The sequence below is a fragment of the Poecile atricapillus genome, chromosome Z, assembly GCF_030490865.1.
Source record: "Poecile atricapillus isolate bPoeAtr1 chromosome Z, bPoeAtr1.hap1, whole genome shotgun sequence".
In the NCBI taxonomy this organism is placed as follows: domain Eukaryota; kingdom Metazoa; phylum Chordata; class Aves; order Passeriformes; family Paridae; genus Poecile; species Poecile atricapillus.
The window spans coordinates 142,428,721-142,443,767 of NC_081289.1; positions in this window are offsets into that span (position 1 = coordinate 142,428,721).

Genomic DNA, 15,047 nt, shown 5'->3' on the forward strand with positions numbered 1-15,047 from the left:
TGATGGACTACTGAAAAGAAGCATCCTTCAAAAATAAGACTTTCTTTGAAAGAAAGCTGCACAATAGTTCACCCACAAACTGCAGGACAACAATTAAAGAAATAATATTAGAATTTTAATGATTTGAATATTTTAAGCCAGAAGAAGTACACCTGCTTTTTCCTTATGGAATATTTTAGCTAAACCTTTGTCTTTGGATCGGTAAAGGGATCTGCACTGTTGTACTCAGAGCTCAACTAATCTCTCTGGGCACAGTAGACAAGGTGGTCATCTCCTCTTTTTTTGACCAAACATGTACATAACCTCTTAGCTAGAATACTCTGGTACCTGTAAACCATCAAAAATTCCTTGAGGGTACTTTTTCTTCCAATTAAATTCAGCTTCTAAAACAAATTTTTTATTATTATTATTTTTTTAATATATATTTTATTTTATTTTTAGTGCCAGAAGTTAAACCTGGCCACAGAAGTTCCTTATTTATAGAAAAAAGTGTTTTAGACTTCTGATGGAAGATTTGCAGCAGCCTCTGTTGGTGGAGTCCCAGTGGGGTACACGTGTCCAGGAGAGTGTTAGAGGGAAATGTGAATGGAGCACGATGTGCTTTCTAATTCTCCTGTCTCTGGAAATGAATACCAAGGCATTATTGAAGCATTTCATCTACCACATGCATGGATTTGTGAAGAACAAAAGTACTAATGAAGTGAAAAGGACATGGATGTTTCTGGAACAAATGACGTGGAATAAGAAGGAATTTCAGAAATACGTGAGTATCCAGAAAATCTGGTAAGATTTTAACATATCATATATGTGATATTATACTTCTAACAAAATCCTGATTATTTCAAACAACTTTCAAAAGAAACTAAACCAACAACAACAACAAAAAAAAATCACAATTTCTGCTTACATTTGATACTTTGATGATATCTAAGACTTGCCTAATATTTGCTCTTACTTAGACAAGACATTGAACTGGGTAACAATGATCATCAGAAACTTTACAGCTTCCTAAGCCTCCTATCAATGGAAAGTGGTCTTGAAAGCAGCAGAAGAAATTCTGGCCTCATAATCTGCAATTTTGCCCTTAAAAGGAATAAAGTGTGGGACTACTTCAAGGACAACAATAACAAACAGATTCCTCCAGCGTGGCTTGATGTCCCCGACATTGAGGTTGTCCAAGACTAGAGAAATTAAAAACAAACAAACAAATAAATAAATAAATAGATAAATAATAATAAAAAAAAAAATTATTTAATTTTATTTATATGTATTTGTATATACTCAATTTATATTTATATATTGTATATTTATATACTATATATTTATATATTATATTGTTTATATATTTATATATATTCAATTAGGAAAAAAATTAATCAATTACTAACTATTTATGTTTGTATCACCTGCATAATTGTACATATGATAGCCTGGAGACGCCAGAATTTATTTTCAGTCTTATGATAATTTGTCCCGAGCCAAACTTACGTTCAGAAATGTCCTTTTAAATTTAATCTTTAATGGCTGACCCAAAGGTGGGAACAGAAATTCCTCTTATTGTAAACCAAAAAAAGCATCTTATGAAGCTTTTGTCAAGCTTTCTCAGAGTTGCTCTAAATCTGTTACCATTCCCAGAGCTGAGGTGTGGTAACATAAACTACAAATGTTCCTAGTCTGCTTCAGTGCAAAGTCAAATTGAATGGTTTAAATTAAAATTAAAAAAAAAAAAAAAAAAGTCTGATTTAAGGGTCTGCTAAGATGACCACACCAAAACAGATTGAAAGCAATCATTTGATCTGTTACTCTGACTCAGCTGGGAAGATAGTAATGAACTAAAAATGACATGTGTCCTAAGACTGGTTTATCTCTCTTCTTACTGTCTAGTATATGTTATTAAAAATATCACATCAATTAATATTTATGCACGTCTTTCTATCTACTGTTTTATAAAGACTCATAATCTGGCCAAAATGACACTCTCCCTTGTATGGATTACTGGGATATGTTCCCTGTCAGCACAGACTATAGAAAACAAACAATTTAAAATATTAGAAATTATTCAGTAATTCTTCTAACACAGGGCAGGATACTTCATTTTAAATTCCCCACTATGAGCCAAATTCAACTTTATCACTCCAAAACTTGCAATATATCCATTATCTTCAGATTAAAGCTAAAAGCTTTTGATATGACAAGCAGGCAATTCATCCTGTTTATCATCTGACAGCTAATTCTCCTCCTCGTGCTGCAATAGTGGAGTACAAGTGTTCATTTTGTCACACTAGCTTTACCCTGCCTGAATTTCTTCCCTTAATGCATGTTTGTATTAATCTCCAGATTGTCTTCAAAGTGAGAAGGTGGATGTCCCTGCCAAAATTTTAGCACTTCTAAATAATTGATATAATCTCACTGGAGCTCAGAGAGAATTCTTAACCAATCCATCAATCTATTTTAAAGAGTGAGCACAGACTTGGGGAAGTGGGGGAAACAGAGATGAAAGGTAATTACTTTCAGCAATAAAATGTCTAGCTAGAATTTCCATCCTTTAAATTTACAAATTTTCATTTGGCTCTAAGTGCCTTTGTAGATGAACAGACCAGTTGTATGAGTCTTACATTTGCTGTTTATTTCTATCTCCTCTCCTTCAAATCTGCCCAGGCATCATGCAGAAATGGTAAAAGGCAGATGTATGTTGGCCTTTGCAGCTGTAAATTTATTATCTGAATGATAATTTTGCTTGTGGATTACAGGACTTGTCTAAAATGCATCCATGGGTTCTCAATTAAAAATTGGGCTAAATATTGAATGAACCAAATTTTATTTATTCATTTATTTATTCTGTTTTGGTTTTCTGTAATGAAAAAAGAAAAGAAGTCCTTAACAACACAGATAAGTTTTTCTTCCTGAAATGAATTTCAGGCACTAAAGGAGTCTTGTCACTTTTAGTATTTATTTAATTACCTGTGGCTTAGATACAGAGCAATATTATTTTCACCATCAATTTACCAGCTGCTACAAGATTAAATTCACATATTTTGATACAACACTAATTGGGGAACTATTGTCATCATCAAATGCACAGGGAAAATTTATGGTGGGGAGGAACAAGACCATTTGTTCCTTCAGGTGGCTCAAACCTGATTGGCATTGCTGCACCCAGTGTCATGTTTGAGTTCACTCCTGGGCTTTCTGTGAAACACTGTAAGTTCAGCATTTCCTGAGTAGTGGTAGAGTCCAGATTTGGATTTGCATTAAAAAACAAAACTCGAAAAAATCAAACCACTGTCAGGATGTAGGAGTGAGGCCTTGGGGATGCCTTCCACATTGCTGTGGGTCACTTCACCCCTAGAAACAGCTGATCCAGACAGAGGTGTTGTAACTTTGAAAACAGAGAAAAGTAGGATGCTTCCCCCAACATATATTACTTTTAGATTATGACTTTAATGAAGAGACAATGACCAAAAATGTGGTACTCCCCAAAAACATCAGTCATTAGCTCCCCAACTTTTCTGCGACAAGTAGGGGACAGAAAACTTTTAAAAGTCTGGGTGCAGCTCCTCTGAACATAGCAGGGCCCAGAGACCAGGCTTTCAAACAGCACAATATTTTTTGCAACATCCAAAATATCCTTATAATGTGGGTGGGTTATGAAGAAAAATCTAATTAGGAGAAGAACTAATTAGGCACATGCTAAAGAAAAGCATTGGTGAAGCACAGGAACAGGTGGTCTGGAGAAGTTTGTGGCTCCCCAGGCTCTGGAAAGGTTCAAGATTGGATGGAGCTTGGAGAAACCTCTGGAAGAGGGAAAAATGAGAGGAGGCTGCAGTGAGATGGTCTTTAAGGTCCCTTCCAATGTAAACTGTTTTGTGATTCTATAATTCTCTGAATTGGACCAGCTGCATCTACTTTATGGCTATTTTATGAACAATGTTGAATAAGGATCAGTTCCTAAATCAGAGCCTGTGAGACAGCAATCACTACCAGAGGATTAAAATGAGTGTAACATCAGACGTTCTCAATTTCTAATGTCATTACATGGATGATTATCCTGATGCTGAGATACAGCAGGAATCTCTCAAAATAAACAAGCAACCCTATTGTTTTCCAGTAGTGAGAGATGTGAGAAAACATGTACTAGTGAGCTAATAAGTCTGTTCCCTTACTCAGAACAGGACTTGCTGCAAGCAATAGCAAAACCAAAACAAGTTCCAGGATCAATTTTACCCTGCTCTGATTCATGAGGAGGCATTGCCGGGGTTGTGGTCGATATCTCTGATACACTTGGCCAGCCTGAGGCTTTACAGGATGAGAGTAACTGGCCTGAAGTTGTTCCAGGGCAGGTTTAGATTGGATATTGGGAAAAATGCTTCACTAAAACAGTTTTCAAGCCCTGGCACAGGGGGCCTGGGGTCGTGGTGGAGTCACCATCCCTGAGTATGTTCAAAAGGCACACTCATGGCACTTTGGGATATGGTTTAGGGGTCAACACAGTGGTGTTGAGTTAACAGAAGGGCTCGAGGATCTTGGAGGTATTTTTCCAACCTTCATGATTGTGTGTTACATTAATCCTGCTGGAGTAAGCTGCAGTGGCTTCAGGCATTCCTGAGGTGTCTGCAACAGAGCTCTAGCAATCCTAGGATTTGTGTACTTCACATAAAATCCTTTGAGTAATTTCCATCTTAAAGGATATCTTCTCCTTATTTTCCTCTCCTCTAAATCTTACTTATAAGCAAAGATAGTCAGTCCTTATTTGAAGGTTTTATTTTTAATGACCTGTTTTTTCATCTGAGTGTAACAATGGAGGATGATTGAAGAGCTGAGACCCAAAGACTCTTCAATTTTACAAATTGGTTTAATTTGATGAAGAAGGAATGCTACATTTTGTTAAATTATATTATGATAAAGAGGAGCTGGTAGCTTCTCAGCATGAATCTGAAAGCAAATTATTTCCACAAAAAAAGGACGATGTATTTAACCAGACAAGTAATTATGTTGTGGTGCTACTATCTCCCCTGCTTCAGATTAGAAAAAGAATTCAATTATCACTCCATTAGATCAAAAAATAATTTTAGTGATACATTCAAATTGAATTCATTTATTCCTAAGCATGCTCTGGATTAACCTTCATGCATTTGGCTGATTAGAATCTTCAGTCAATACTGTTATTCAAAAAATCTACATTAACTTGCTACAATTTGTATTTTATGTTAACATGTCCTGTTATTGATTTTTCTGATGCATTATACCATAATCATATTTAATTTTCCAGGTCAGATAAGTGGGTTTCTCACACAGTTTAATAAAATTTGTTTTTTTCCTGTTATCTTGCCTCCTTACCCCACTTTCCAGGTAACAATTACATTTCCATGACAGCCTTAAGGTGCTGTAAAAGTGTAAGTTCAGAGGTAAAGTCTTCCAGAGGAAATTTTATCCTTGTTTTATAATTCTGTGATTTTCTTGACTTTTGCATTTTACATTTTGGCTCATATTTTATGTGATTCCCAGTCTGCTTCCTCCTCTGTCACAACCTGGTCCAGCAGAATAAAGTCCTGCATAAGGATAAAACTTCAGCAAAGCAGAAATAAGAGTAAGGTGGTGTTGCAAGTTTGGTTCCATATATACTATGTGCAGGTGTAAGAGGCTGACTGTGACAGGTTTTCACACTGCCCAGGGAGACATTTGAATGCTTTCTTAGCAAGTCAGTCCTGACAATTTTTTTTTTCCATAAAATCATTGTGTCCAGCACTTTAGCACACACAATATCCCCAGTACTCCAAAAGTTTCAAGTGAAAATTTGCATCAACAGGTCAAGGAGCTTGTCCAGACCTTTCAGAATTCTTAAAGATAAGCTTTATGACCTCTTTTTTTTTTTTTTCCTTTTAAATTAAATATCATAGATGATACAGTGCTTCTAAGCAGGATGAAGAGGCAGGAGGAATATAAGAGGGAGAAGTCTCATGGTCACTGCCCCTTGGTTCTCATGGGGTACATCAACTTAGCAGGTGTGTGCCGGAAACAAAGCCCAGCAGAGAGCAAAGAGGTTCCTGAGATGTGTGGAGACCTCTCTGACTCAGCTGGTGAGTGAGACAACCAGAGGAGGAGCCTCACTGGAGGTGCTGGTGGTGAAGAGAGGAGGTGCTGGTGGGAAATGTGGTGGCTCAGGGCTGTCTTGGGCTCCTTGACCACAAAATGAGTTTCCCATTCCCAGAGAAGTAAGGAGACAGGTGGGCAGAGCTGCCCCTTGGGCTTCTGGAGGGCAGAATTTGGCTGGTTTGGGAGACTAGTTGACAGATTCCCCTGGAAGACAGTCTTGGTGGAAAACGAAATCCAGGAAGGCTGGGTGTACCTCAGGAAGGAAAACAGAGGTCCAAGATCAGGCAGTCCTCATGTGCCAAAAGATTAGCAGCTGGGGAAGGGGATTTGCCTGTCCAAACAGAGAGTGTTGGCTGAAACTTGAGGGAAACAAGGAGAGTGTACCTCCTCTGGAAGCCCAGGTGGAGCTTAGGAAATATTCTTCACCAGAAAGGGTTTTCAAGGACTGGAACACGCTGCCCAGGGAAGTGGTGGAGTCACCATCCCTGGAGATATATGAGATTTGTAGATACAACAGCTAAAGGCATTGGTTGGGGATGGGCTTGGCAGTGCTGCAGTAACAGCTGGACTCGATGATCTTAAAGCCTTCTTCCAACCTAAATGATTCTGTGATTCTATTATAATATTCTCACCTCAGTAGATAAGTTTAATGTGTTCTATCATCCTTATACGAGAGAGCATGAAATCTTGTGCATTTTTAATTACAGAATAGGTGTGGGCACTAAACACTTCAGAGAGGAGTAAAAATTTTATTTTCTATAAATTTTAAGGGTTACATATGGCTGCATGCCCCAAAATTGCTAAAATCTTTCCGAGTTACTTTACCACTATGCACTGAAATTTTTCCTGTGGTGTTTTAAATTACCTCACCCATTTACTGTAGTTCAAAAATCAGTATAACTCAGAAGCTACGACTGTTTTCTGTTTTGTTCTTTGTCGGCATTTGTTACCTTTTATTTCTATTTATTTCATTCTGTACCATAGAACTTAGGAGTCTGACAGAGTTTTAGTAAAACAATCAACATCTTTGATAGCTGAATTTTGCTTCTAATTCTAACACTGAAAACTCTTAGTTAATTTATGCTAATTTATTTTCCCATCCAGTTAAAGTCCTCATCTATTGTATTCATAATTTCTCTCTGATTTGGACTAATGGCCTACTAGAAAGAAATTTTATGAAGTACTATTCAGCATTTATTTTCCCTATTTAAAGTCCTTAGGAAAAAACCCCCACACTTAATGATGATTTCTATCAGAAATAGAAAATAGTCTTTTTTTACAGTGCCTTACCACATAAGAGAAGACCTCAGCCTTTGCCTGTTACACAGAGCACACTGTAACATAATTTTATGTGTGCTTTAAGAAAAATTTCCTCTTGTTTTCTAGCTCCACTTCATGGCTTGAAAGCTATCTTTACTAAAAGATAAGTAGCAAGTTCAATCAGTTCACTGAAGCAGTGGGTTTTTCTGAGGTGTCACTCACAAACCATCTACCAGCTTTATCCCTTCTGTTCTTGTTACAGACCAAATGCAACATCCCACTCAAAAGCAAAGCATACCAACATATAAAAATGTTAATTTCATCAATGTAGTCTCTTCAATAAGCTTTCTACCTCAGCCTCCTTAAAAAATATTCCTTTGTTTCTGAATTTGAAGATTGTGCTCATTTATTCTTATTTTTAATTCTCCTGAATTTCCCTTTATTAGTGCCTTGTTTTCCTACTGTTGCTTTGTCAATCTTCTCACATCTTCATATAGGGAGAATTTGCCTGTGTGGAGGCAAGCTTTGTTTGCCCCAGCAGCTGCCAGGTTCAAAATTTTTGCTATAATTTGGCATCAACATTGTTTGGCTGCAACATTTTACACCTTACCCAGACTTTGCACACAACAATAAATGATCCCTAGAAGAGGGCAACCCAGACTTTTCTAATCTCTACCTAAGTCCTCTAGGCCTACTCTAACCCATAGATATTCACCATAGAATGAGATTGTCTATCATCATCCATTAACTTGCCAATTTTCATTAAAAAAAAAAAAAAAGAGGAAGAAAATATTATTCATCTGCCACAGGCTGCCCTGAGAAGCTGTGGCTGCTCCATCCCTGGAAGTGTTCAAGGCCAGGTTGGATGAGGCTTGGAAGAACCTGGTCTGGTGGAAGGTGTCTGTGCCCATGCAGGGAGGTGAAATGAGATGAGCTTCACCATCCCTCCCAAAACAAACCATTTTGCAACTCTGATTCTGTAACACTTAAAACCTGCAAGGCACTAAAACTTGTCTCCAAGCTGCAAAACTTTTGCCTTGCATCAACACTAGATTTTTGCTTTGCATTTCCTGAATTTCTGGCTTGACACTTTGAAGAAAACATTCTACATGTGCAGTACATCACAGCAATTTTTCCTTTAGTGTTTGTATTGGCTTCCAGCTGCTAAGTGTAATGTAAAACAGGAGGAAACAGCCTCTTAAACTTCCTCTTTGTGATTCCTGTTCACCTATGTCATGTGCTGGCTTAGTAAGGGAATTGAAACTAAATTTCACTGCTCAATTTTACTACCTTATCCACCTCCAGTGTCTGAGCGCTTTTATTTGTGTGTTAACATGTTGAGACTGACCCATGTCAAAGCCTCCCAAGAATGGGTGGTGTATGGAAGAGCAATTCACAGCTTTATTTGATCTATTTCTATCAGACTCCGGCCACAGGTGATCTCTAAGGCTATGAGAAAAAAAAAAAAGCCATAATACAAACCCAAAAAACATAGGTACATATCAGTCAGAAAAGCCTTCTCAAGGCATTGGGGATTCTCAGAGTCATAGTAGGGCTTGGGTTTGAAGGGACTTTGGGCACAGTCTCATCCCACCCCCCCTGCCATGGGCAGGGACACTCCTGGTTTATCCAAGCCCTGTCCAACCTGGCCTTGGACTCTTCCAGGGATGTGGCAGCCGCAGCTTCTCTGGGCAACCTGTCCCAGGGCCTCACCACCCTCACAGAGAAGAATTTCTTCTTGGTATCTGATCCAAAATTATTCTCCTTTGTTGCCGCTGATGATGAACAGATCACACGGACACAGGTCGAGGTGTGGTGAGAGAAAGAGCAAGTTTATCCTGGGAAAGTCTTTAGAAAACCATGTCAGCAAGCTCAGAAGCTGAGTTTTCAGGGCGACACTCCTTCAGCTCAAGGCTGTTCCCCCTTGTCCTATCACCCCATACCCTTGTGAAAAGTTCCTCTCCAGCCTCCTCGTAGGCTCTTGTGTTGGAAAGTGCTATAAAATCCCCCTGGGTTGTTGGGAGAAAAGAGCAGCAGCAGAAAGAAGGGCAGTGGAGGAGAAAGCACAAAGGGAAGGGTAAGAAGGGAGTGAGACAGTGTCTTGGACACAAGGGAAGAGTTTCTGTCCCTGCTGCCAGCGTGGTGCAGCCACTCCACGAGCTCAAGCATGGTGGAAGTCGCTTTGGAAGAGCTGCCATTTGGAAGCCAGGAGCAGCGTATGTTTCCTGATAGGAGCCTGTGGAGAAACATACTGAAAGCTGATCAGCTTTAATGTACACACAGACAAAAGGGAGAGGCAGCACCAGAACTGCGTGCATGGGGAGAGGCGCTCTGCTGAAATTGTTACAAACCCCACAAAGCGCTCTGGCTTGGTTCCCTCCTCACCTTTTGGGCTCTTTAAATCCATGTCCTCAGCAAGTGGATCCCATGAGCAGTCCTAGCAGACTGGTGAATTCTTTCTGTTCAAAGGAAAAGCCAGGTTTTCTCCAGGGGCAGAAGAAACCTTTGCTGAACTTTTCAGAATATTTTTTTAAATTTATATTAAAGACCATATGTTAAAAAAATAAAATGAGAATGACCACCTGCATGTAATAGGCAGAAAGTCCTTCTTAGTTTTGTGAATTATTCCATGTTGCAAGTATTTTCCCTTATATGACTCAGGTTTTAGTGTGGTCTTTTTTCCTAATAGTTTATTTCATAATTTCTCTTTTTATGGGGTGGTGCTCTTTCATTTACTGGGTTTTGGTTTGTCCTTTTTAAGACAAGCCTTGGGAATTTTGTTTGTTAGTTTCTTTGTTTGTTTTGAGTTGGGCTGGGTTGGTTTTGATTTTTATTTTTTTTTTAATTTCAATGGTTTGTTTTCCATTTTGTCATTTATTTCTTTTAGTTCAAGAGATACCACAATGCCATTATTTAGGTATTCTTGTAGAGTGTGTTGACTACACAACACTGGCATCAAGTCACTGTATGATATGGAGAAAACTACACAGGAATTACTACTATCCTTAGTAATTAAGTGTCTTAATGTTTACATTTCAGAGTTCTTACTGGGGTGGGTATTTTTTCTTTTCCAAACAAGGAACATCCTCAGATCTCTTTCTTCAGGCAGGTACCCGAATCCAAAATGCTGAAATTTATTTGAAGGAAGGAAGAAAATTGTAACCATTGAGTTCAGCTCACACACAAAAAAAAGGGGAGAATTTTGCATTCATTGAGCTAACCACTCTTCACTGCACTGTTTCATTTTAATCTAATGCCATTCCACCTCCTCTTTCTTTTGTCCTGGCAGAGTCAATTATAACCACAGATTGCTACATGGAATTGCAGCACTAGGGAAACTGTTAGCACCTAGCTGCTCTGGCACAAGATCACACTAAACAGCTTATTAAGATTCAGCCATCAGCTCTGATGAGTTGCATGCAGTAAAGGGCTGGGATTTACTTCCAACTCATTTAATTACAGAAATCAATGAATTCACAGAGCAAAGCCATGAACAGGAAGATCAACTCGACTTGGCCACCGTTTCATTTGAGATCTCAAGACGTTACAAGTGAGACAGCACTGAGAATCTGTTCAGTTTTGGAGGTTTGAACAAATAAAACAGTGGTAACACAGTTGCACATATCTCTACCCTGATATCAAAGTATTTTCAGTATTTCAAAAATAAATTAAATTGATCAAATTTTATTTGTCTTACAAATATTGGGCTATGTTATAAATAAGGGCACAAGGGTATTTACCTTGTAACATGGGGATTCTCTCATAAATAAGGGCATTAGAATACTCTGGCAGAAAAGTATTTAAGAATTCTATACAACTGAAAATCCAATTGGTTGTACTGTAAAGATTTTTTTGCGTTTGAATAAATATCTACACACTCTCTCACCTCTCTCCTCTAGAGCAGGTAATGACAATGGTCAATTGAAGAACCTCACCCAACATGGTAACACCAAGAATCTGATCCAACCTGTTTTGGTGAAGGGTAAAGTAGTAGTTATGGTATTTAAATTTCATGAAATATACAAAGCTGAGGTAACCACAAGATATTTTCCTCAGTGCACCCAAAGTTGAAACAGCATGAAAGGATGAGTAAATGTTATAAAATAAACTGCAGGGTTTTTTTAAGATCTTGCAGTGCATCGCTCTGTTTCCTGGCTGTCCCCTGTGAAAGTGTGGCTTTTGTCACATGGTTTCACAATTTATTCATTAAACTTTAATATGTCATATGCCTTGCTTTCCTGGTATGCCATTACTGTGTGATGTTAACTACAAAACCAAATGCTAAACACAGCTTTGGAGAGAACAAGCCCTGAGGAAAACGAAAAAAGAGAGCAAAGGAAAACATGAGCAGGTAGAACAGAACATGAAGGGGGAATAAGGACAAATTAGAGAATAAAAGTAACCACAATTTAAAAATGCAAACAGAAGTCCAAGATATGCTAATCAAAAAATGTCCTATTATGCAAATGTAACAGTAATTGCTGAGCATATGTATTTGAATCTCAAAAGGAGAGAAAAAAATATGTAACAGCTACTGATGCCATATTGTACATTTGAGTAATTTAAGATACTGATTTATATTTCTTTTGGAGGTTCCTTCTCTTTCTTTTTCCCACAAAGGGCATCCTTCCTGCATACAAATGAAAAGCTCCAAAACACTTTGTCCAAGGTTAATAGTTTAGTGTTAAATTCTTTTTTTTGTAAAGATTTAGCAAGTCAAATAGTTGCTGAGCTCTGTGGCGTGGAATTGAAGCATCAGGGCAGAAGTGGAAAGAAAATTATCTGAGTGAAATGAAGAAATTGAAAAGAGAGTGATTAAAAGAAGGATTATGATAGAAAGTTAAATTAATTAGCTGGATGAAGAACTATAATAAGACAAAGACTCAGGTTTTTAATAAGGTATGCATTCATTTAGGTAGCAGTGTTTTAATTAATTTAACATTATAATGAGAAGATAAAAAATAAAAAATAAAAAAACAGGTTTTGGGGTCTTTTTTAAATGTGTGGTTTTTGGTTTGTTTTTTTGGGGGCTGGAAAGGTGTTGAGTGCTTTGGTTTATTTTTTCTTTTCATGGATAGGAGGAAGCCCTTGAAGGTAACATTAACTTTATGAAGACAATACCCACAGCCCATGGAACCGCCTGTGTAGAGTTTGAACAGAATTTAATCTAAGAAAAACTATTTCTTTCTCCTTCTAATGCAATGTTAGTATTTGGGTGAGCCAGCAGGGTCTCAGGAAACAATGGGGAGGAAAATGTCATTGCCCTCATAATCTGAAACCCTGGGCTCTCTGAACTCATGCTGAAGAATTCTTGCCTAAAGAAAGGGTTAACTACCAGGATCAGGTTTCCTACCCCAAATTCCATCACAACCTAAATACTAGAACAGGACTGGTATGTTTTTCCTTCTGCCTCTACAACAGCACAAAACATATAGGACCATCAAAAGTTCACAACATTTGGGGAAATTTTGGGGCAAAATGACACATAACTTGCAGAGGAAGGATCACACTAGATAAATTCATATCATGAACATCATAATGAGAAATAAGCAGTTGTGATTATTTCCAACAGAAAGTCTATTGCTGTGTTTCAAAAGCCTTGCAGAGAGACAAGAGAGAAAAGTACTTTTACCACCACAGATTATGATGGAGATACCTAAAAGATTGATACTTCTCTGCAGCACCTGGGGTGATGCAGCTCCACACAAAGACATTGAGATAGAGATGCCTGATTGTGAAGGAGACGAGAGAAACTTTAGATAAATTAGGATATCCCTGTAGGCTTGATGGAGACCAAAAAATGCCTTGCACTTTTAGGTGGGTGGATGGAAGCAGAGTGGAATATCCTGAAGTGCTGTACCTGGCATTGTACACCTTATATTTGAGCAACAAATAACCCTCAAATAACCTAAAATAGTGGTTGAGTATAGAGGGAACCACAACCCCTGCCTCGCACACTGACACCTCCATCTGGGCTACTTAAACTCGTGCAGAATTCTACACCTCAAACATTGCATGTGAATGCATATTAAATGACAACATATGAAACTGAGTTTATTTTTACAAACATTTACACGGTGGCTGAAGTCTGAAATGCAGCTCTGGCAGCTGGCCCTGCTCCAGTTATCAACAAAACAAAAATCCAGTGAATCAACAAAACACTGGCTACCACAATTTTCAGGAAGAAAATTAGATCCAGGCTTCTCCCTGTGTGTTCTGCAATTAAATTTTGGTAACAGAATAAAGGAGAAAATTATAGCTAGATAACAATGGTTAGCAAGCGCATTCCATCCAGGAGGATCCCAATATGATCACACAACCAATATAAAATCAAAATCACAGAAAACTTCTCTTAAAGTTATTTCAAGATTTTCATTTAAGGGATGATGGGAGAAGAATTTTCTGGGAGATAGTGGTAAAAAAACCCCAAACACCCAAAGACTGAATTTGACAGTCTGCCAAGTTATTGTCTCCACCTAATTCTTTAAAGTGATTGCCCTCGTGTTATCTGGTCATCTCTCATCCAGCTTTCACGTCCCTGCTCAGGAGTGAGGAGATCTCATACAGTGACTTCAAAGTCTTTGGCTATTGTTCTTCAAGAAAGTAGAAGGATGCTAAGCTATTTCTCATCAGTCCATACCCTGCCTACCTGTCCTGTCATCCAGATGGATGAGACTCTCTATTAGTTTTATTTACTGGAGACAGCATTACAGAAGTCCACTTCTGCAGGCACAATTTTTTTTCTGATGCAGCTATACTTTCTTCATGTAACTATTGCTTTTCACTCTTCTGTGATAGCACCTCTCCAACCATTCACTCCTACCTTCTCTGCTCATTTACCAGCTCACTGAGTGATCTTTTTGATCTCACACTGAAAATGCAATTGAATATGGACATTTATAAATTGTATGGCCAAGATATTCTGTGATTTTTCCTGGATGAGACAGCTATCATACAAAAGATGCAAAGAGATTGAAAAAGGTGAGGAACCTTTGGCAATGTGCTGTAAACCTCTGAGATACCATTATTTACAAATATGAAACAACAATCTCTGATGAGGTGGCCAAAATACAAAATTCAACCCTTCATCACGGCTCCTTTTTAATTACTGCTGTTCAGTAATGCTAAAAATCCTTTCTCTAAATTCACTGCCTCCCTTCAAAGATGATATTGCCCAGTTTTTTCATTGTCTTCCAACTTACACCTTAAGCTGGGAAGGATTAACCTGTTCTCCCAGAGGACCCAGACAGGGTAGGAAATGCAGAGTAGTATCTGTGGTCTACACAGTGCGGCTGCAAGACTTTGTGGATCTGTTCTGCATTCTGGGTTGTGGCTTCACAGGATTGTAGTAAACTGAAGGAAGGTATTTTGGTCCCTACTTTAAGATTCCTGTGTGGGAGTACTTAAAATTCATGGACTTTGACTTCTCAGAAAAGGATGTCAATCCAAAAACATTTTGATCAGCACATTATGTTCTGTTGGTGAGATAATCAACATTAGAGCAACTGCTCACAGCCTAGCGCAGAAAGCAAAGTCATTTTACCTTTCTGCTAATCAAATCCTAGCTGAATGCAATTTGAATAGTTTTGAAAAACAAGCAGGACTGATGAGGGCAAATTGAGTTCTACAAGAGGCATTGCAGAGCAGACAGGACAGCAAGTAGGATGCCATAAGAAAAGACCATTTGCAACCCC